Source organism: Panthera pardus, unplaced genomic scaffold, assembly GCF_024362965.1.
Source record: "Panthera pardus isolate Hobbes unplaced genomic scaffold, ASM2436296v1 HiC_scaffold_13, whole genome shotgun sequence".
Classification (NCBI taxonomy): Eukaryota; Metazoa; Chordata; class Mammalia; order Carnivora; family Felidae; genus Panthera; species Panthera pardus.
Genome location: NW_026526688.1, coordinates 120,650,058 through 120,671,685, shown reverse-complemented (window position 1 = coordinate 120,671,685; position 21,628 = coordinate 120,650,058). Strand labels below are relative to the sequence as shown.

The 21,628-nt window shown below is 39.5% G+C and overlaps 1 protein-coding gene across 4 annotated transcripts in view; it reads right to left on the bottom strand.

Annotated features, from left to right (window-relative positions):
* PPP3CA (protein phosphatase 3 catalytic subunit alpha) overlaps positions 1 to 21,628 on the bottom strand; it is a 326,963-nt gene that overhangs the window by 134,457 nt on the left and 170,878 nt on the right. The window lies entirely within an intron of this gene.

The window sequence follows — 21,628 nt, the reverse complement described above, 5'->3', positions numbered from 1 at the left end:
TGCATGCACGTTCTGACTCAGATGTATTTTAGGAGGAGGCATACTCAAAGACCATTTGGACAACTCAACAAACTCCTAGCCGAAGAAGTTCTTCTCACCACAGGTAATCAAACACCAACATATTTTCTTCCAGATCAGTCGAGTTTCAGCAGTTAGATTTTCCTTTCACCTTAACCAATTGTCACCTCAGCTTCTCTGAACTAGGCCATCCAATGGTGTCTCATAACCCATTTTCATGCCAAAACAATATACAATTGCCCTGTTAGAGCAGTACAGTGCATTGTTCCCTGAACCCAACAAAGTAGATTTCCATCATGCAAATCAGTCTCAACACAGACATTCCATGTTTATTTATTTTAGCCAATTCCTTTTGCTTCCTAAGGCTATTTTCTCCTGAACACTCTTCCTCCTCCAGAGAAGAGCTAAAAAAGAAAAGAACATTTCCTGAATTCAGTTTCTCATTGCCTAAGTCATATTTGCAAGTGCCATGCTATGTGGCGAGCCATGTGTCACGCCCTGCCACTGTGAGTCCCCACTGGGCAGTTTATTTCTGTGGAGACTATCTTCTGTTATTTTGGATTTTCATATGGGCTGTTCCTTTTTATTAAGCCAATCATCTGGAAGTACCCAGCCCATCATTTAAAAGATGGATTGAAAAAAAAAAAAAAGATGGATAAAAAAGATCTTCCCTCTAAGGATTCTTAAGCAACATTAATAATATGAACACATTTATTGACTGCTATTTACATTTTGTATTTCCTTAGGCTACATTAAGATATTTAAGCCAAGGCACTATGTCTTATTTGCCTTGTACTGTTGACGCTAATAAGACCTAGATTATTAGAGAACAATAAGGCAATTTTAAAAACTGAAATAATAACGCATGGCCAGGCTCTCACTTTTTCCTGCCTCTCCTTTTTAATTATAATCGCAATTGAACATTTTAACCTGAATTCAGGAGAAAATGAGGTGAGAAATGAATTGCCTTAAGTCAAATTCCAAAATTCTATGCTTTCAACTAAATCGTTATTTGAGGTCTCATTAATTGAAGGACGGGGGATAATTACTAAAGTGCATTTCTGTAGGAAAAAATCACTTGTTAGGCTCTATGGGTGGCTGTTATTATGATGCCCGAGGAGCTACAGCCTTTACTGGACAATAGAAATAATGATTCTTGTCATTACTGTAGTGGCTCTTGGTTAAGGTAACTTAAGAACCAGCTGCTTCTGGATGTACATGAAGCAGCACGTTTTTGGGGGATAAATCTCAGCCACATGGTTACAAGACAAACAGTTTTGTTCAGCTAGACAGCTGTAGTATAAAGCATCTAAAAAGGGCTTAGCAAATATGTAAATCATTATTAGCTGAGTGAACAAGTATTTACCAAGTGCCAAATATATTCCAGATACTGTTCTGGAAACTGAGAGTAAAGCGATGGAAAAAATAAATATGACTGCTTTCTATGAGCCTACATTCTAGCGAGAAAGACATAATAGATTTAAAAAACTGAGTCACAAAGTGCTCCATTGGATGATAAGTGCAGTAGAAGAAAATAGGAGTGCAGGACAGCAAGTACCTGAGAAGCAGTGAGGGTGGGGGAAGAGGACCACTCCTTTCTATAATGTGGTGAGGGAGGTCCTTGCCGAGAAGGTGACTTTTGAGCAACAACACGGAGGTGAGGACTGTGCAGATACATGGGTGACCAGCTCTCCAGCAAGTACAGAGCATGTGTGAGGAACAGAAAGGAGGCCAGTGCGGCTGAGGTTAATGAAGGAGGGTGAAGGCAGCAGGAGAGTAATTAAAGAGAAATATGAGCAGAAGCGGGGGACAACTCAGAGTCTTAAAGATGAAGGCAAGCGCTTGTCCTCTTCTGCAGTGGGGAGGGAAGCCACTTGAGGGACTGAGATGAGTATAATCCTACCTGTGATTTACCAGGGTCACACTGCCTGCTAGGTTGACAATGTGTGGCAAGAGAGAAGCTGGGGAACACTTACATACAGGCTACTACAATAGTCCAGGCAAGGAAGCCGAGGCAGAGGGGATAAGATGTGTGCAGATTCTGAGCACGCTTTAAAGCCGCAGCCATAAGGATTATCAGAGAGAATCCACACAGGATGTGAAAGAAAGAAAGATGTCAAGAGAACAGTGGCTGCGTACTGTGAGGAAGGACAGTAAAAAGAGCAGATTTAAGAGGGAAGGTCAGCGGTATGGTTCTGGACAGGTTTAGATTTGAGATGCTTCTTACAGGCAAATGGAGGTAAGCAAGCGCTGAGAAACGGGAGACTGAACTTTCCCAGAGGAAAGGACTGGGCTGGAGATGCAGACATTTATGAAGCATGAGACTGAGGATAGTTTTGAAAGCAAGAGAATGGATGAGATGTTCAAAGAGAGTGCATGTGGATAGAGGAGAGGGGCAGTCCAAGGACTAAACCCTGGGACACTCTAAGAGAAGGAAGGGCCACTAAGGAGACAAAGACAGTGTCAACTTGCCAAGAAGTCCAGTAAGAAAAGGACTGATATTTGGATGATGGCAAAGAAAAAAAAAAAAAAAAAAAAAGAAAGAAAAAAAAAGTTCAAGTACTGTAAAACTGAATCCTATCTGTAAAACCAAAGATACCACTCTTTGGAAATTGATTTTTAGGAGTTACGCCTTTCTAACTGCATGTCTAGCAAGTAACATGTGTAATACTATATTAGATATAGTATAGTACAGTATTGACACCAAGGCTTTTGTGTTTGCTACATCTGCTTATACAGATACAATGATCCGTCTGCCAAATCTAACACGTGAGCACGATAAAGGAATGATGAACCCTAGGAACTAATTCTTGATCATTTTATCTCCCCCTTTACACTTACTTGCTGAGTGATCGATAATATGCAGTAAATGAAACAATGATGAAACTACTCTGTAGACTTTAATAAGAACAGCAAACAGGAAATTGAGATACTGACTTTTCCACAAGGATAACTAATTACAACAAGGAGCTACAGATAAGCTTGCCAAGCAATTATATCCAGACACAAGAGTCAACAGCCTAGCTTGCCTATTCACTGAAGACGAAATGGAGTGTCGAGTCTGGTAATTGTGTGTAGGCAACTTAGGAAACTGAATATTTCACCTAAATCCTAATAGAGTTGCTGGGTGAAATTCATCATTCGTACTTTCTGCATGGATTTGGCACAGTGCCTAGAGAAGGTGTTCAATAAGCAGTAAAGAGGGGAATGAAGGGCGTTGTGTGCCCAGAGCTGCTACACGGGACCCTGGGGGTTGTGCCCTCTGCTACTGCAGAGGGCGCTGTTCACGAGGCGCCTCTGTCATGAGGTGCATACCTGCCCACCACGTGTGGCAGCTCTGGGAGCGTCAGTCAGCCTCTCTGACTTTTCCACGAAAGTTGAAAAGCAATCTTGGTAACGGCACACACATGCTAAATATCCTTTGAGATCAATATAAACTGAAAACAGGTTTACAAAGATGTGTCTTGCAAGAAGAGACAATTACCAAATGCCTACATATGGATTTGATGATTTTTTTTTTACCTTGCTATATGTGAATAGCACATGTTTTCAGCACTTGATTATAAACTGCTAAAAAGCAGGGATCGATCATGCAAATGCTATCTATACACCAGAAGCAGTAAACGCCTTTTTTTAAACACTGCCTCTCATATGTGATGACTTTGCAACAATCAAACAATCCATAACAAGCACCTTTAAGAAGTGCTGATTCAGAAACCATTTAAAGCCATGTTTACAAGTCATGCTGGTGATTTTTATCCTCTTAAATCTGGGGAGTCACTGTTGATTCTGAAGAGAAAAAGACTGTTCATTTTACAGTGAGTGCCATGTGGCATGTTTTAAATTGAGGCAGTATATTACAAGGCAAGCCCAAATTGTTTGGCTCATTTCCCCTATTTCTATAATTTTCCTTGTAAAATCCAGAATTTATTTTCTATCATTTTCTTATCTGCATCCTCCTCCTCAAGGCCCAGTTAAGAGCCATTACACAGGATACCACAGGATACTTGAAATTACCCACAGACAACAATTTAAGATGTCGGGATTACCAACTGAAATCACGAAAGAATGGTGACCTTAAAACAAATCATACAAAATCTCAGTTATTTAAAGCCTCAGGACATTATTTCCCCCTTGATTATATAAAGCTACAAAGAAAAGTGGAAAAAAGATCCTCCTGCTTCTTATTGAAAATCACCCATGGAGATCAAAAGCCAGAACCCACTGCAAAGTCCCTGAGATGCTCAGCTTTAATCCCCCTGCCCCTCCGGGCTGTGATTCTTCCCGAGAGTTCTCAAGCCTCAGTTAACCAGGTAACAAACACAGAACGTCATCCAGAACTTAAAAACAAAAGCGGTAAAGATTTTCTATGTCAATTCAAGTAATCAAATAGAAGCTAGCTAATTGGGAGGGAGCTAAGACCTGAGAAAGAGCACCCAGGGGTGAGGTGCAAGGCGGGAGAAAAATGAGACTTTTAGACTTGCCAAAAATGTCCGCCAGGCTCGGATCAACGTCACACCCAGGATCCGTTCTCTGTCTCTGCACCTTTCTTAGGTAGATCTATACCAGGACTTTACTCAGAAAACTACGTAATAATCAACATATGTGTTATTTACCCTCACTAGAAAATCCTGGCCCGGCCTATACTTCATCCTTGTTATCTCTTCCAAAACAGCTAAAGGCTTTAAAACGTATTCAATTCATTTCCACTCCTGTTTATTGAACATGTACTATATACCAGTACATCAGCACATCAGTGACACTGACAGAAATCCCTGTTCCCCAGCAGCTCGCATTCTAAGCCAGTCAAACGTATTTGGGCAATTGCCAACTCATGTTGGTGTTTTGAAAAAGTAGTAAAAATTAAATGCCATTTGGAAAAAGAATTAACTAGAGTCTCCAGGATTTCCTACATATTTATCTGTTTTGCTTACTGATCACATTTTTCAATACTCACGCCAGGACAGGTACACAAAGACAAGTCCTTGGGGGGCTGTCAGGAGTTGACGCTTGGGCACTGCCATGTGTGTAATCTTCTTTCTGAGTCATTTTTTAAATGATCAGTGTTTACTTGGGGGTGTGAATCAGGGTCACCGGTGAAGCTTTTGAAGCGCAGAGCTCTATCCAGACTTCCCGAATAAGAATATCCTACAACAGGGCTGGATGCATGTATTCTTTGAAGCCTTGCAGTTGGTTCTGATGCCAACCACGGCACAATGCTTTTAATAAACTCGTAGAAGGTTAACAGCAGAGGCAAACTCAATGGGTAAAAGAGAATTTCCTGAAAAGTTCTAGTACATGATAATAGCAGTAATAATAATGATAGCTTAATCTCCTCCCACACTTGTTTGTCTTGCACTCTCCTACATTTTTTCCTGATAGCCCTCATTCAGCCCTTATGACGACCATTACTATTTCTCTTCTGCAGGAAATGGCAACACGGGGACGCTGAGTAACTTGGGTAAGTCCCAAAGTTCGGTTAACAGCAGGGCTGGGTTCTGAACCCTGGCATGATGACACTCAAGTCTCTGTGCTCAGTTGCCACTTTGTAGAGGAATTTATTCTAACCATCCACCTATTTACTAATTCATTTGGTAAATGAATTAGCTACAGGTGTACGAGAGACAGACATGTCTCTGTTTTTCCTCTGGAATACTTAACACAAATATAAACAATTGTATAATTTGTGTAATACCCATCTCTGCTAGGATGTAAGGATCACATGGAAATAGACGTGTCTCACTTAGGTGAGACATATTTATGTCCAGTGTCTAATGCATGGCAGCACTCGGTAAATATTTGCTGACCAAATGACTGACTGCATGAATGAGTGACAGTTTGTGGAATGCAGATGTGCATTTTCCACTGGAGGAGTCATACTTGTAAACAGACTTAACCCAGAATGTTAATAATATTCTACCCAACTATCAATAGAGAGCAGTAGGAGATGGAAAGAGAGAGACTGAAACCCACCACATCCAGAAGACCACTCGATTCTCACAATAAGCCCAGGGGATGGGCAGCACAGGTTTTACCAACTGTATTTGGAAGGCAAAAAGACCCAACAGGAGTATGCCTAGGAATTCATGCCATATTCCTGAGGCTTGAACTGTGGAATCAGAGACCTGTGTTCAAATCCTGTTTCTGACACTTCTTCTTTTTTTTAACGTTTATTTTATTTGTTTTGAGAGAGAAAGAGAAAGCATGAGTTGGGGATGGACAGAGACAGAGGGAGAGAGAGAATCCCAAGCAGGATCCTGCTGTCAGCGCAGAGCCTGACATGGGACTTGATCCCATGAACCGTGAGATCATGACCACTGCCAAAATCAAGAGTCAGATTCTTGACCGACCTACCCACGCAGGTGCCCTCCCCATTTAGGACACTTCTATTGGTGGCTTTAGGCAAGCTTGCTTAACATCCTTGAGCTTCAGCTCTGTCATTTATAAAGAGAGCTATACTTCGATCTTGTCTTTTATTCACAGATATATCCCAAGCACTTACAATAGTTTCTGCTATGGAATCAGCACTGAATTTATTGCTAAATTGCAGTGCCATTAAAAGTCTTAAATATGAAAACATGTATAAGAGTGCCTAGTGTTGTGACTAACATACTATTAGTCACAGTTCCCCTGTGACCAAATATCCCTAAAATGTCATTCCCACTTTTCCTTCCCTTTAAAATCTTGAAAGGGACTGTCTCCCTTCCCCATTTCAGATTCTTTCTAAGCCATGTGAACTCTTCTACAATAACTCTTCAGAGGCTTAGACCTACTTCCATGAAATCACCTAGTTCGCTAATGCAAAGTTGGGGGGGGCAGATTTAATTTTTAAATCAGGACAGACGCTAACTTAACCAGGAGTTCATTTACGTTCTCATTCCCACAAGACATATTAAACATACGTCTCTAAGTTCTCCTTCTTCGTAAAAACTGTCGCATCACTTTAATACATTTCATAATGATCCTATAAAATAAAAGGTTTACGAAATTGCTGCACTGCTTTATCATCACCATTCAGATGAATAAAATCAATTCGCCACATAGCCACACATTAGATTCCTTTGTGCTGAGGCATCGTTACCTGGATGTGTAAAATCAGCATCCCCAGATCTGTGATAATCCATAGACACACTGAACTCTAAACATCCACCTCTCCCTCTCAGCCTCCTGTCTACTGCCACATGTGCCCCCTTAGTATAGGAGACCAGGGCAACAACATGGGAGATGTTGAGGTTGGATCCTGGGCCCTAACAATGGCTTTTCGGGATTAATGAAACAGAGCTTTTCTTTGTTGGGTGTTATTTCATTCATTCATCCATCCATCCATCCATCCATCCATTCATTCATTTGTTGTGGGGGTCAGGTGGGGTGATGGTAGGTTTTATGTGAAAATGTCCTACAAAAAAAAGAAAAGAAAAGAAAAAGAAAAATGTCTTATAGGCCCAGCTACATTGCTATGAGTAATACATGGATGTGTGGTGGGCAGAGTGTTTATTTAGCCTGTGGTGGGAGGGAGAAGGCAGTGCTCGGATGTACAGGATTTTTGAAACCTGATGTGCTAAGGGAAAAAATCCAAATTTTAGTGGGCATATTTTTTGCAACAGTAAAATGAAACACTAAGTGATTTCCACAGTTATATACAGCTTCAACATTCTACATTTTTATCAACAGCTGAAAAACAACATTGTTATATTTACCCCACACACTTACTCTTAAACACCAGGAAAGGCAGCGATGTCAGAATGTATAGAGATAAAGATCCAGGGAGATACTAATATAGATACAGATACAGTTATAGAAATACAGATGAAGAAGATAACCCTCTATGAACATAAGTTTTAAAGAACCATTTGAAGAGGCTTTTCATCCAATTTACTTTAACTGAGCTTAATTTTAATTTTTCAATCAAAGCAATTTCAGATTTAATAGCTAGCTAACTGAATATAAGAATATTAACAATGACCGTATCAATGCTAAGAATAGGTAACACTTACTGATCGGATAGCATTACAAAAACCCATTGAGGTATACGCCATTACCATCATTCCTACTTTACAGGAAAAAAATCTTATCTGTAAGATACGGTACAGAGACTTTTAAGCTGTTTAAGTGACAGAATGGGCAGATCCGGAATTTGAACCTAGATCAATCCAAACCCAAAGTCCCAGCTGTTAAACACATCACATTCCAAATAATTATAAATAACTGTAACAATAACTTTGTAGGGTAAAAGTGGAATGAAGTATGGAAATCAAGCTTACGTAGGAGTTCAGGCAGCTGATTTCTACTTCCAGTCCATCCGTTAACCAGCTGAATGTCCGTGTAATGAAGCAAACCTCTCTGAACCTCAGTTTCTTCCAGGGTCAAAGGAGAAAGTTAGCTGAGCTGACATTTCTCAGCTCTGTTTCTGTATGATCTTTAGTCACAGGGAAGGGAAGCATCATCTTTTTTTGTTAGGCAGGGACTTTCTGTTTGTATTTGAAGGTTTGCATAATAGTTCGTTCAAAAAAACTTGGGTGGTTAGCAAATAGTCTGGAAATCACTAAATTCAACAATCTCTAAGTTTTTAAGCATTTTTGATATTTTATGGTTCTATTAAATACCTATGTTTTTATCAATAAGATTGGCTTCTTCCATATTCCTTGTTTAATATTAGCTCTTTTAAAACATGAACCTGGAAGACTTCTTTTCAAGAAAGGGAAGCAACCAGATTATCTGGTGGATTAACCTTTTCCATTAAGATTTCACAAAATTAAAAGTCACCAGAGACTAAAGTTTTTTAAGCAAGAAACTTAAATATCCTTTGGTATCTATGTATTCTTGAGATTTGGCTTAAACTTTTTCTAAAGCATTTTCTGGAATTAAGTACAGCCTATCTTTCCAACAGCACGTGAAAACCAGAAGTACTATAAGAATGACTTCTAGGTCTAGAGGAACATAAAGAATGTGTGCTCAAATCTAAATATGAGATTAGACATAATTTGAAAGTCTGTAAGGGAAGCCGATGGGTGCCAGCTAGTGTGTACTTCTTGATCTAAAATAACATAAACAGACACGCATTCTTGGTCCGGGGAAGATGAGACCCTCAGCCTGCCAAGAAGAATACCGAGGTGGGAGCCGGGGAGGGCACATGGTCAGCAGTCATATTACAATAGCCAGCAATCACACAGCACTTACCATGTGGCAGACAGTGCTTTAAGAGCTTTACAGATACTAATTCACTTAATCCCCACAACAATTCTGTGAGCTCCACACTGAAGCACCTAGTGTAAGTAACCTGACCGGTCACAGGGCTGAGAGGTGAAAGGGCTGGGATTTGAATCAGGCATCCGGTGGCCCGCCTGCCTGCCTGCAAAAGGGATGTACTTGTGAAATGGGAGTGGAGGGCTAGGGTGAGATTTAAAGCCCTGGAAAGTATTGGGAGACATGAAAAAGATCTAAGAAATCCATAATGATGGGGAAAAAAGGAGATGGGGATGCCCTGGTAGCGAAGATGAAAACATAGCCTGAAGACAGGAAATAAACTTGAGGAGAAGCTGGACCGAGGCTCCCCTGGTTTTCAAAGCTGTACAAATCAGCAGGGGCCTCCAGAGGATGAAAGCCTTCCTTCTGAGAAATCAAGGAAGCCCTTGAGGTGATGGCTAAAATTGGGATTTAGGAGCCCATCTGTGGCGAACTCCTGCGAAACCGTAATAACCAATTTTCAGTGAATAAAAGAAGTGGTGTCCAGATAATTCCTGCACCTTGCTGTCTGGCTCATTTTCTCAATGAGAAAACTGACACGCAGTGGTTGAGGCGACTTGCTCCAAGGTTACTCCAGCTGATTACTGACAAGTCCACCATTCTTCCCACCACACTCCTTGAGTTGTTTTTGTCCCTAATGTTCTTTCCAGATTTAGTTCTTTCTTTATGATTCTATTTGAGTATTTGCTAAAGAAGTCTCTAAGGAGCCCAAAGGGAGTTAAAGCTGTCTATGACACACACACATCGAGTACTTTGTAATTCTGCAGCTGTACACAATATTAAAAGATGCATATGCCTGGATCTGCCCTGAATGCTGGATGACAAAAACGAAACTGGGAAGTAATGGTCTTCGGTGTATGAAACACCTTCTATTTTCTATCTTCAGACTGAGAAAGATGGCCAGGAAGAAACCTCAGCAAGGAGAGGGGCAGAATGTTGTTCGCTCTTAGGCACAGATATAATGAACAAGGTTGATTCTACCACACAGTGAAGAAAGTTTGGGAAACTGAAACATTCTATTTTATTCCACTTTCCACAGGAAATAGAGAATGGAGACCTGTGGTAGTCTCCCATTAGCATTATGTGGCCTCCACAAAACCCAACTTTCTCAAATCTAAAGACATTTAAAGGTAATTATGGGGGAAGATGAGGGAAACATTTCCAGCCGTTAAATAAGGATAGTCATGGAATGGACAAACATCACGCCTCGCAGGTCATTATCTGTGTCCTGCTGCCAGCTATGATGTAAGAAGCAGAAGAAAACTCCAGGTCAAGGACAAAACGAGAAGGACATTAAGGGCTTACTCTAGTTAAGGGTTAGTAGGGAAAAGTGAGTTAATGTGTGATCTACAGGCTAGGTTAGAGTAGAAAAACTCAAATTGAACACTGAAGAACAGCTGTTAAAACACTCTATAATTAAGGTTTTTTTTAATCTTTATTTTTGAGAGAGAAAGAGACAGCGCACGAGCAGGGGAGGGGCAGAGAGAGAGGGAGACACAGAATCCGAAGCAGGCTCCAGGCTCTGAGCTGTCAGCACAGAGCCCGACGTGGGGCTCAAACTTGTGAACCATGAGATCATGACCTGAGTCAAAGTCAGACGCTTAACTGACTGAGCCACCCAGGCACCCCATAAACACTTTCAATGTATATAAACATACATTAAATTCTAATAAAGGCAAAAGACACTAAACCGCAAAGGTAACGTTGACATGATCCAGAAGTAAAACCATCACTGTTCCACACACTGTTGTTCAGAAACAAACAGGTGACAGAACAAAGAAGGGCAGTGGGACATTGAGGAGGGACCGGGATTCTGGGCTTGACTCACACTAACCAGCAGTGAGTGACCTTGGCAGACTAGTGCCCTTCAGTTTCCTGATCTGTGAGGCTGGTAGCTGAAGTTATCTCTCAATCTCTTCCAAAAACAAAATTAAGATGACTACTCATAGCAGGAAAATAATCACAGGAACAAAAATGCAAGTATGTTTTCAAAGTCAAGGATTTAATAATAGGGATGGTTATGGCCAGCAATCAGATATATGAGCAGGAGCTTCCTTTCTTGTAGAGCTGGGGTGCATCACCCTCTTGGCACATAGATATGTTCGCAAACTCAGAAGCTCTCCAAACCCCATAATTTAGACATTTTTATGGAGGTTTCATCACACAGGCATGATAGATTATTAGCTCAATCTCTTGTCTCGCTCCCCTTCTAGAAGATGGAGGGTGAGCTGAAAGTTCCAAGCTTCCAATCATGGCTTGCTCTTTCTGGTGACTGGTCCCTACCCTGAATCCCTCCAGGAGCCCACTTAGAGTTGCCTCATTAGAACAAAAGATGCCCCTATCACCCAGGGAAACTCCAAAGTATTTAGTGGTGCTGTGTGAGATGCTCCTATAACCCATGACTCAGGAAGTCACATGGGTTTTAGGAGCTCTGTGTCAGAAACTGGGGGTGGGAACCAAATATATATATCTCATTATGTCATAGTGATATATCAGAATAGATCACTTAAAACTCACAAATCCTTTCCCTTTTCACAATGCTTTTTTTTATATAGTTACCATAAAACCATTCCAATTAAAAAGCAGCCGATTTTCTTATTGTTTATATTAGAGAAGTATAAAAAAGAATATACTTAAAGAAGAAAAAGTACTTTGGTGAAACAGCCCTTCTATATTTTAAAATAAAAAGAAACACAACATGGGGAAGGGCAGGGAGGCTTTAGCTATAATAACACAGATTATTTTGTTCATGACAGAAGTCATTCTGGATATTGAAGAACTCAAAAATAAAACCAGTCGTTCTGAAACGTTCAGGAAACCATCATATGGTGGAAAGTGAAATCATACAATAACAAAAGTGGAGGTTATCTGTTGCTTTGACACAGAGATGTTTTGAAAGGGTGGCAAGAGGAAACCCTGATAAGGTTAATGAAGTATCTGATCAAGATAGTCACTTTGAAGTTATGCAGTATGTATGTACTTTGAGTAAGAAACACACTCACAGAATCAACACTAAAAAGGGCTTTGAGATCACTGCGAATAATCTTCTCATGAATTGCAGGAAGAAATCATTGTCAGAACTGGCACCATCTCCCTGGATTCCTGATTCACGCTCTGCACTCTTTCTCACAGCTTTTAGACAATAGTTTTCACCAGTATCATCATTTTTATCTTCCTTTTCCTGCTACTCTCAGAAAAGGGTATTCTTTTAGTATAGTAATGACAAGAAGAGGCTAAACAAAACAACTACCCTTCTACTTGGAACTAAAACGCACGTCATGTAACCCCTATGTGAATCAGATGAAAAGTGGAATTCGGAGGATGAGAAAGCACACCAAAAGACCCAACGACATAAGGCGAGTTTATATAAATCCTGAGTTGGATTTTTGAATTTTCCATCATAAATTCTTTTAATGAATTCTGATTTGCACCAAAAGGACAAATATGAAGTAAGCGCTGAATAAATCAGCAAATGTTTGATGTTTCTTACCAAAAATAACCGTTACATTTAGCAGACAATTAACACACTCCCTACAATCATGACTACCATTGTTCAGCGTAGGCTGCTACATACGGAGAAATACAATTTTTCTTTTCTTACTAAATATAAGCATCGTTATCTATCCACATACAGAAGGTTTGGGGGGACGAGTGCATATGCATCGATGTTAATGGTAATAAATGATAATTATCATTCACTGAGTTCCTACTGCAAGTCAGGTGTTGTGTGAGGAACTTTTCATACATGGCCTCAAGTCTCACAGGAATGTAAGGTAGAAATCATTTCAACCATTTGCAAGATGAGTAAAAGGAGAGAGAGATGTTAGGTAATGTGTCAGCGGCAGGATTGAAACATGTCTGTTTCATTCTCAGGCCAATGATCTGTCCGCTAGGAGGCAGAGTCTTATTCTGACAGCATTCCCATTACATACAGAATGGAGATGCTACTTGAAAAAACCTAGAACACAAGGACAAACACATCCGTGCTCCATTTCAGTTTTACTTCTACGCAAATTTTATTTTGTGCCAGTAGGATGGTGAATATTCCACAGCCTTAGCATTAGGTCTTAAACAGAAAATCAAAATCTGCCCAGAAAGGAACCTAATGTGTGTTTTAAAAATTTGTTTAAAATTATGATCCTTACTGACTCATGAAATAATTTATTCCCACCAGACAAATACAGTCACACTGTCTCCGATTGACCTCTACCGGCCGGACTGTTGGTACTCTGCTCCCTTTTCAGTGGGCAAATCTGACTCTTCCTGATTCCTTTGATCAATCATAATGCTTTCTCTGCCATAACTCTTCTTCTCTTTCCCTCCATTATTTTAACTGGACAATCACCCATCATGAGTCAACTCCCAAACCCATTCCAGTCTATCTTGGCAAGGGTCATGTCTGTTTCCATCATAATTTTACAACCAGCTCCTTTCTTGAAATGAGCATTTCTCATTACACTCACCCAGCCATCACTAAATGCAAGATAAGGCTCCCGAGCTGCTACCTGTCCCTCTGACATCCCTCATGTCAACGGAAATGTCTCCATTAGCCTTCCTGGCCTAATTCCTCGGACTCAACCCAACTACACATGAACGATCTCTGACAAATCTTGTCCTCGCCCTCAAAATTTGCATTCTTTAGGCACCCTCAGCTAAGAGATAATTACTTCTATGACTCGTGGCTAACTCCTGATGATTCTTACTTGGTCTGTGGAACCCAAGCCTGTTGGCTGCCACCAGCCAACTGGACGGGATCTTGCTAACCTGCCAATTTCCCAGTCTCTTCATCAGACTCCAATCCTCCACAATTTTCTTCCTTTCTTGAACTATCTCTAAAATAATCACCCACTCCAGTTCACTTCTTTCTCACTGTAGAAACTGAAAAAGTGCCCAACACATCACAGGCTCCCTTGTAGGTATTCTCAGTTCCTGGGGAAGGGTTTAAAAAAAAAATATCTGTAGAATTGGACCTAAGTTCCATCCATAACCTCATTACTTTTTGGGAAAGGTTTGTCATCTTTTGGATACCACTCCAAAGAATCTATTGCTTGGCTGAAGAAGTTTGATTCAATAATAGAGTCATCTATTCATTGTTGAAAAAATTCACCTTGTTCCTGGACAATATCACTACTGACCTTGAATCTATGACTTGACACTTATAAGAAACTCAATACATTCTTCTCTATGATTACATCACTCTGGACACAGAGGGAACTGACTACTGCGCTTTTGTCCCCCTAGTCCAACTCATGTCTTTGTCATAACTAGGAAGGTTCGAGAGGTGAACGGAGAAATTTTTTGCATTACCGCCACAGTGCTGACGCCACTGAGGAAAGATGACAGATTCTAGGGCTTCTGGTGGATCTATGGGGGCCTATGAAGTTGGGCATATAGATTGATTCGGCCTCTAATTTCTATCTCTCTCTCTCTGCTTATCTTCCTAGGTATTTCTCTTACCAAATGTCTCTGGGTTATAAAGTAGAGCAATTGTCACCACATCTCAACAGATGATTCAGCTGGTCCTTAATGAACAAAAGGTGACCAAATGAAAAATGGACTTCTGTTGTTCAGAGACAAAAAGAATGCATCCGCTTTCCTCGAATTAGAGGAGGGACTGACAAAGACTCTCTGATCAAACTTTAGACAGGCTCCTCTGAGCCCTCTTCTCATCCAGGCCTCATCCTTTGGACCCTGTCTTTAGCTTGCCAGTCCAGTGGTAGCAAGAATCCCCTTATCCTTGATAGCTGATCACTGTGGCCTGCCTTCAGCAAGAATCTGCCTACCCTTGATATCTCCTGTTAGTAATTTTCCATCCACAGACCTCCTTGCCTTGCTCTTTGGCCATCAATTCCCACTTGTCCTTATATTCTCAGCTGAGTTCAGCTCTCTACCAGTCTCTTTTCCTCTCTGCAATAGATTAGGAACAAAATCCGTTTTTTACCACTAAACTGATGCCTGGCTCTGGTTCTCTTTGATGCATACTGTGGTCATAAGGAATACTAATAGACGTTATCAGTTGAGATAATGCATGCATTATCATAACAAATATTAATGAATGCCCACCATGAGGCAGTCACTATGTGACGTGGTAAGGATAAAATAGCAGGCAAAGGCCGACAAAGGGTTGGCCCTCCTGAAATTGATAGTCTAGTGAGGAAGACAAACCTTAATACAATGATCACACAAGTAACATAATATCATTACGATAAATATTTTGAAGCAAAAGTGTACAGTACTTATATGGGTTAGTCAGGGAAGGATTCCCTGAAGACTAATAAAGCGACATTTTAGCTGGAATCTGATTATTTAAGATTATTGGATATGTGTATAGGGGTGAGGGATATTCCAGAAAGAAGGAACAGCAAGCACGTGCCAAGTCTCTTATTGAAAGGGAAGATGGCACATTCAAGGGCCTGAAAGGAGCTGAACTGAAAGAATGCCAGTGTAGATAAGTCACAGAAAATAAAGCAATAATGAGGGAAACAGGTATAGGATGAGAATGAAGATGTTTATAGACAATGGAACATTCAAGACTTTCTAAACCATCTTAGGATTTGTAACTTGAAGCTAGGGACAATTGGACACCTTTGTATGTATGTATTTAGCACAGGGTTTGTACCAGGGTAAATGCCCAATAAATAGAAACCTTAAAAATATATGAATCAACTTAATGTGTCAATGTATGGTATTTGTCTAATGTGTAACATACATTGCCTTACACAATAGACAAATACCATTTTTCAGTGATTTTTGGCCCTAGGGTGGCCAGTAGAGGAAAAAAAAAATCACTGGAAATGATCAAATTGATCTGATTTAAATGTCAGAAAGCAACTTTACAGTTACACATTATATAGGAAATGTAAAAAAAAAAATCTAGATAATGTACCCTTTTTTGGTAGTTCCATGAACTGTTATTTAAAAACTCAATCACCCAAATTTGAAATGAAAATATGTTTTGGTCAGAATGATACTCAGCTGTCAAAAATGGAGAATTATCACTTGACATGGGGTGGCTGAACAAGGCCCACCCTCCCACATTTGAATTATTTTCAATTTTAAAAGACAATAGCTCATACTTCAGGTTTTATTTAAAAATTTTGGAGGCGCCTGGGTGGCTCAGTCAGTTAAGTGTCGGACTTTGGCTCAGGTCATGATCTCACGGTTCATGGGTTTGAGCCCCGTGTCAGGCTCTGTGCTGACAGCTCCGAGCCTCGAACCTACTTTGGATTCTGTGTCTCCCTTTCTCTCTGCCCCTACCCCGCTCGTGTTCTGTCAGTCTGTCTCTCTCTCTCAAAAATAAATAAACGTTAAAAAATAATTTAAAACAATTTTTTCATTCCCTCTTTTTTTTTTTTAATAAAGTTTATTTATTTTTTTAGTGATCTTTAGAGCCAACATGGGGCTTGAACTCATGACGTTGAGACCCAGAGTCACATGCTCTTCCCACTGAGCCAGCCAGGGGCCCCTTCATTCCCTCTTTCTAACTGAGGTACCAACTGCATGAAACACGTCCATGAATCCAAAATTTATTTTTCTTTAATTAAAATTAAAATTAATTTGCAGTTTAGAAAGGATGAGCAGTGGAAAGCTGCTGGCACAAGAACCTTCTGCCCTCTCATTCATGCCACGGCCCCCTTCATATTTACTTCTTCCATGCAAGGGGAAGTGTGATGTCTGCTAGAATATCCAGATTCATAGTTAAAAGCTCTCTGTGTCTCTAACCTCCAAATAACAGAATAGAACTGATAACTGGAATATTAGCTACCTACCAACAAAAGCAGCCATGACAAAGACGGGGCTGGCAATAATAACAAGGCAGCTACTATGTATCAGGCACTTGGTCTGAGGTTGTGGCTGCAGCATTCTACTTTGTCGGAGCGACAGGCTTGAGACTAACACCTCATCTCTTCGGAGATCAGGAAGCTGAGGTTTACAGAGGTGAAAAAAGCTGCCGAGAAGCTGCAACAGCTAGAAAGTTGCAGATCCAGAATGTGAATCTAGAGATCCATGATCTTTAAAATTTTTTTTAACGTTTTATTTATTTTTGAGACAGAGAGAGACAGAGCATGAACAGGGGAGGGGCAGAGAGAGAGGGAGACGCAGAATCGGAAGCAGGCACCAGGCTCTGAGCCATCAGCCCAGAGCCCGACGCGGGGCTCGAACTCACGGACCGTGAGATCGTGACCTGAGCTGAAGTCGGACATTTAACCGACTGAGCCACCCAGGCGCCCCTAGATCCATGATCTTTAACCCCAGTGCCACATAGGGGAAAGTTAAGCTACTGTCACGTGGTCATTACTCAATGGCACCGTCATTAAATGTGTCCCAGGTGATTGGCACAACAGAGATGGAATCACACCTCCTTCTCTCACCTCTTCTCATTCCATTTTTTTTCCCTCTGTCTTTCTTGTTTTGTTTTGTTTTGTTTTGTTTGTTTTTCTCAGATAAACTGGCTGGACCAGAAATTTGAGTAAAATCTGAGAATGCTTAACAGCCCACGGAGAGAAAAGAATCTATAAACTGCCTCACTGCTGCCATGCTCTCAATGTACTAAGCTAACCAGCCACAAATCACTTGAAAGAGTCTAAACTATATATATCATGCTTTTTGACATTTCCTTAGTTCAGGTTCTCAAGTGGAATGGATATTTTATATCAATAGTGCAGACAATTAACTTTCTAATTTCCACTTAGCTTTGATACATATTTAATAAGCATTACCAGCTTATCTCTTGAAGAAGGCAAAGAAAGCAGTAGTTAAAATTAAGCCAAGGTCCACCTTTGAAGGAATTGGCCTTTAATGTTTAAAACATGAGGAAGAGAATTTTAAATGAAAGATTTGTTTCCTGTTTATGATGATCTGCAAATCTCCTATTCATCACATGATATCCAAATACTCAATCAGGTTTACCATTTGAAAATGGAATGAAAAACATATGTAGTTAGGATTTTAAAGGGGATTCTTGGGTATCTACAAATTTCTGTGAGCTAAATTGAGTTCCTAAAATTGGAGCCTGATTTTCAAAGTCATTTTTTTTTTTTTTAAGGAAGAATCAGATTATGCTAACAAAGACCAAAGCACACAGGCATATTACTTTGAGAAAACAGAAAGTAAAGTACAAAAGATCCTTTGTTTGCAATGGAAACAAACGTCTTGCAAGTCATTTCAACAAATATTCGCCTTCATAAGCAATGAAGGATAAAGACTCTGATGGCAGTGAAAAGTACAGCTAGATGTATCGAACACATACCACCAGATGGCATCTCAAATCACACAGCACGCGCAGAGATCGTGAGAGTCAATGACTACGTTTCTGAAATGGAATGAAATTCCTGAATTCCAAATCGATTTTTGAATATCAAAATGTCTGACATTAATCATAAAATCCAAAGAACACCACAATAACACTGTTGCCAATGTCACAAAGAATATGAATCTGAGGAGAAAGTCACCGTAAGTAAAATGGTGATCTTAATGTCAATTTTTATTTTAAAAAATTACAAATGAAGCCATAACAGACAAAGTTTGGTTAATAATTATATCTTTCCTTCACTTTTACCTGCAATTGTCCTTCCCACTAATCCTAATTTTACTAATTCACAGGGCTTTGTTCATTGCAAATACGAGGAAAGACAGTTCAGAAGAGAGCATTAGAAAAAAAAATTAAGAAAAGCTTAAAGAAAGAAAAATAGAGGTCACATTTCTTTTCGCCTACATATAAGACTCTAATGAAGTTGAAGTTCAAAAGCCTTGGTGTCCAAACCTTAAATATCTTAAGGAACAGAATGGAACAATGCTGTTATGTCTAACACTGGCTAATATACGGACCACGATATCAACTATAAACAGAAAGGAATTACGGAGGAGCATATAATACACCAAACTGAAGTCAAAAAGTGACCAAATGATAGCAGGAATTCAAGTTTTGTTCAGAATATTAAAATACAATGTTGTTTCATAAAAATCTCTGAAAAGGATTTAATTGTTCCCTGGAGAGTGGGGTTGGTTTGTTGTTTTTTTCTATTGTCATATAATCTTTAAAATCCTATTTCTACAAAATACATTTTATGAGAAATGTTATTTTCATATGATAAAAGCAACCCAAGGGAGACTTGGTACCAGTTTGTAATTTTCTTAGAGATTGTATATATATATTACATTTCTTTTTCAATGTTTAATATTAAAAAATGAACACTGAACTTTTTTGATAGGTTTTTTGGCTTTTTTGGGTTTTTTTTGTGTGTGTGTGTGTTTTTTTTTTTACCTCCTCCGAAGATTGACTTACGTCTTTAAACCTCTCCATGGATTTTCACGTTATGTCATGAGACAATGTTCACTCCCTGATGCTGTTGGAGAGCCGGACAAAATAGTAGAGGGACAAGCTCTCTGTACCCCCCCATCACAAGAAGAGCCAGGCCAGGACCAAACTGCCGAAAGGCCTTCTCTCAGGGAGTATATCTTAACATTAGCAAGAATGAATGCATGGAAGTAATTCATATTTTAAATGATACATTTTATAGGCCAAGGCAATCATTTTAAATAGTAGCAAAACACCTGCCTCAAAATTTAATAGTATTTTTCTGTTACTACATAGATTCTTCAAAGAGAAACTACTTCTGACAAGCTCATCTATTTTATTTATCCAGTATCTCGTGTGTCCAAAATCCTCCACTTAAGACACAAATCAGCCAAACAGCTCTTCGGGAGAAAAGAACAGAATAAAAAGGTAACTGCCAATTTAAACGATTACACTGGCACACATAATCTATGGATACGTACTCTTGTTTTAGAGGTGCCTGTATGTTTCCATTATATTATTTTCATAATTTACAACGTGCAAATCAGCAGTGCATTTACATTACAATTATTGTGAAACAGAGGAATATTCACAAAACCATAACACAAGATCTATGTTCTCAGATGTTAACATTTAATGGGATAATAGCATGAAACGATAAAAAAGAAAAAAAAAAATCAGTACGATACCATTAAATGCCACGCTCTATGATTATTCCCAGATTTAATGATTCCACGGACCTGGAAAGTCAACTTCTACCCCAAATAAAATGGGAATAGACACAGTTGAACTGTCTGGGCTTTAAAACTAGTTCTGGCACTTTTTAGCTGAGTAAACTTAGATATGACACTCAACTTCACTGAGTTTCACTTTCCTCATTTGTAAAATGGAGCTGATAACAGTGCTTCTTCCTTCATAGGGTTGTGTGAAAACTAAGACTTAAAACTAAGAGTAACAACTAAGATTTACAGTGTTTATAACAGTGACTGGGAAGAAACAAGAACTTAAATATTAGCCTTACCACAAAATAACTCATTAATTCATTCCCCAAAAACCTATAAAAAAACAATTACCATCTACTATCACCATAGTTCCATATGCAAAAAGAAAGTATGCTAACTAAATTGAAAAAGATGATTTCACTCTGGTCCAACAAAAACTTTGCCATAAACCAGTACCAGTCTGTGACTAGTATTTGGGAATGTCCATTGAAACCTATAAACATTACTGGCTCACAAGAAAGTAAAAATCAATGGAGTTTGCAATGATCAGGGACAGGTCAATAAGCAAATGTAACAGGAGAGGGGATTAGATACATGGATACAATCTGGCTAGACAAAAGGAAAAGCATCTACATTTTTCCCTGGAGGTACCTAGGAAGAATGCTCTTCCCTTACCTAGAAGGATTCCAGTGTTATTTGAAATATTCCTTCTCTTCTCTTAAAGCCACGGTAATGTTGATTATAATATATGAATATAGTTCAGCCGTCTCCCAAACCATCAGAATATTAGTATTGCCAGGGATAAGTTTCAGACTTTAAGGATAATAGTTTGAGGGATTTTTATGTGTCCATGAAAACAACTACACACATCGCCTTATCAAGGGTGCTAAAATACTATTTGTGACAAGTACCGATTCCTGGCAAACTCAAAAGGACTGGATATGCTGCATCTTAAAGCAGAATATCTGTTCATGAGAATTACCGTGTAACTGTAATTACTGTCAAATGCTTGCTCTGGACGGTGTTACATGTTTACTGATGTTAACAGATTATTACTGACTTGTTTGTTACACGGGAGTGCTAAATTATTATGGCTCAGCTATTTTTCATATGATATCGTATTCATTACCAAACAAGTCCCTTAAAGACGCTTTTGATCTCAGTCTTCCTCTTTTTTTCCTTTATAAACTGTCCCAGCCTTAGCTTCCACAGTCAACTCTCAGAGAGCTTGTAAAGAAACGTACTACAAAGGTTTCCCACTGAGAAAAACTGCATAAATTCTGTGCCCCAAATATGCCAAGCACTATTGTTTTGCCTCTCCTCCCCTTGTACTACAGCAATACATTTT